Here is a 2,393-nt window from a genome sequence, read left to right on the forward strand (position 1 = left end):
CTCATCGTTGTCGTCGTTGTCAGCGCTATGGCAGCGATGGTGGAAATGATCAGCCATGAAGAACCGAATCACGTGACAGTCTTCGATTCTCTCATTTAGCGAACAGTTCTTCCCCCAACAGTTCTTCATTTCGTCTCCAAAGAAATTCTTCAGCAATTCATTTATTTCTAAATTGACTTCCAGACAACTTCAGCTGCTCAAATAATTTTCTAATCTTTCATTCATGCTTTCCTTCCCACTGTGTGTGTGTGTATGTGTGTGTGTATGCGTGCGTGTGTGTGTGCGCGTACGTGAGAGAGAGAGAGAGGGAGAATGTCTGCGTGCGTGTGTGTTTGCATGTATGCGTGTGTTTGCATGTATGCGTGTGTTTGCATGTATGCGTGTGTTTACATGTATGTGCATGTGTGTGCAAGTGTGTGTGTGTGTGTGTCTAATATTGCTGTTGTTTCAAATGTTTGTTTTTCTTTCTCTTAATCTATTATTTATCTAGTTTAATGATTCTTTTAATGGAATTTTTACTAGCGATGACAGTTAATTTCATTTCCATCTGAAAACTTTAAGAGGCTTTTTAGATAAACATTGGCGTTGGTAGAAATATGGTTCTACTGATTAAGAAACCATATTCTGGCTGTCAGAAGTCTGGAGTCTGTTATCCTGGTTAGTTGACGGTAATGCCATTTTATTGTTGGATACCTTCCACGCCATGCTGCTCTCAACGAGATCATAATGCACGACCAAGGGGCCAGTGAATTGCTAGACTGAGGGCATGGTATGATAGTTTTTCCGTTCCGCGGTGGTAGGCCCTTCATTTGGGGTGCCACATGCAGTAACACCTTCAGTAACACCACCAGCCAAGGCTCCGCAGTTCGTCAGGCCGAGAAAGCAAACTGTCAAAGTATCGGTCACTCTCTGACAAGTTTGTGGTCGAGCCTTTGGCAGTGGAGACCTTCGGCGTTCATGGCCCCTGGACCATATCCCTGCTCACCGCTATGGAGTGTGTGTGTGTGTGTGTGGGGGGGAGATGGCTATCCGCAAGTGTGAACCTCATGGTTCAGAGTGGCTGTTGCAGCGCATCTTCCTCGCTATCCTCCGGGGCAAAACCTTTTCCTCTTTGTCTGCTGGGACCATGAGTCAGACTGACCCATGATATTTCTTGGCTGTGAGGAAGAGAGAAGATATATTATCTTCTACATTCCCTGACTTGAATAATATTCTTCCATTCCTGCTTAAATGCCTCACCCAATGTTCCTCTAATACTTTGCAGCAGATCTTTATGTCTTTCTCTCTCTCTCCTGCCATTTCTTTCTCATCACCACACTAATCCTACGTCACAAAGACCGCATTCGACTCGCAAGAAATGATAGCAAAATCTCCCTCAAACCCTTAGACTTAAGCTTAGATCCATCATAGGTCCTCGGATTCATAAGGGCCGGAACTTGCTGAGTTTAGACGCCAATACTCCGTTCACATCATCACCAGCGGTTTTTCTAACTGTTCTAACTAGAACTATTCACTTTGTAACTCGTCTAAAATCGTTGAGTTCTTAATATACGCCACACTCCATAGCTCTCTGTTTTGGATTGAAGATATTCATCTCCATTCTCTGATTTCATCTTTCTCTGTAACTCCAAACAATTCCTTGATTTTCCATTTCCCTCACATGGATAAATCTCAGACATCGAAATACGTCGGACAGCTCGCACTCATAACCATGGCCAACACAATGAGTCTTCAAGCGCTCCAGATTTCTTCCTTAACCCAATCTCCGCTCAAATACCACAATCCCAAAAGTCACAAAAACTCAGATACAAATTGCTGTATCATTTGCATTTCATTCTACGTGAAATTATGACAACAATTGAAGTTGTGCGCCAAGTTTTGTCAATGGAACGAAACGATTGGCTGGGCCTAACCAAGCGTAGTGTTTAAGAGCATGGGCTACTAACCCCAAAATTCCGAGTTCGGTTCCAGGCAGTGACCTGAATGATAATAATAATAATAATAATAATAATAATAATAATAATAATAATAATAATAATATCATCGAAAAATACCTTAGGAATGAGAACCCAGGTTCGAAATTTCCCCAAGACACCTGATGAAGGCTGGAGGGTATATCAGCCGAAACGTTGTGTTAGCAACAAACAAGATGAGGACAAATGTCCATCAAATGTAAATAATGTAAATAATGTAAACCAGAGAATTCTATGACATGTGGGTGTTAGCAAAAAATGGATACTTTTTATTCCATGTAGGAATGTGACAGCAGCCGTTCGGCATAAGCTCACAGGTCCGAAATGGTTGGACACTGCACTAGTGCGTGCAGAACGTTTTCGTCGCTCTGACCGCATCCGGGGCAAGTCGGTCCTGTGTATCTCGAACCGTGCCTGTAG

This window comes from Octopus bimaculoides, chromosome 4 (assembly GCF_001194135.2).
Source record: "Octopus bimaculoides isolate UCB-OBI-ISO-001 chromosome 4, ASM119413v2, whole genome shotgun sequence".
Lineage (NCBI taxonomy): Eukaryota > Metazoa > Mollusca > Cephalopoda > Octopoda > Octopodidae > Octopus > Octopus bimaculoides.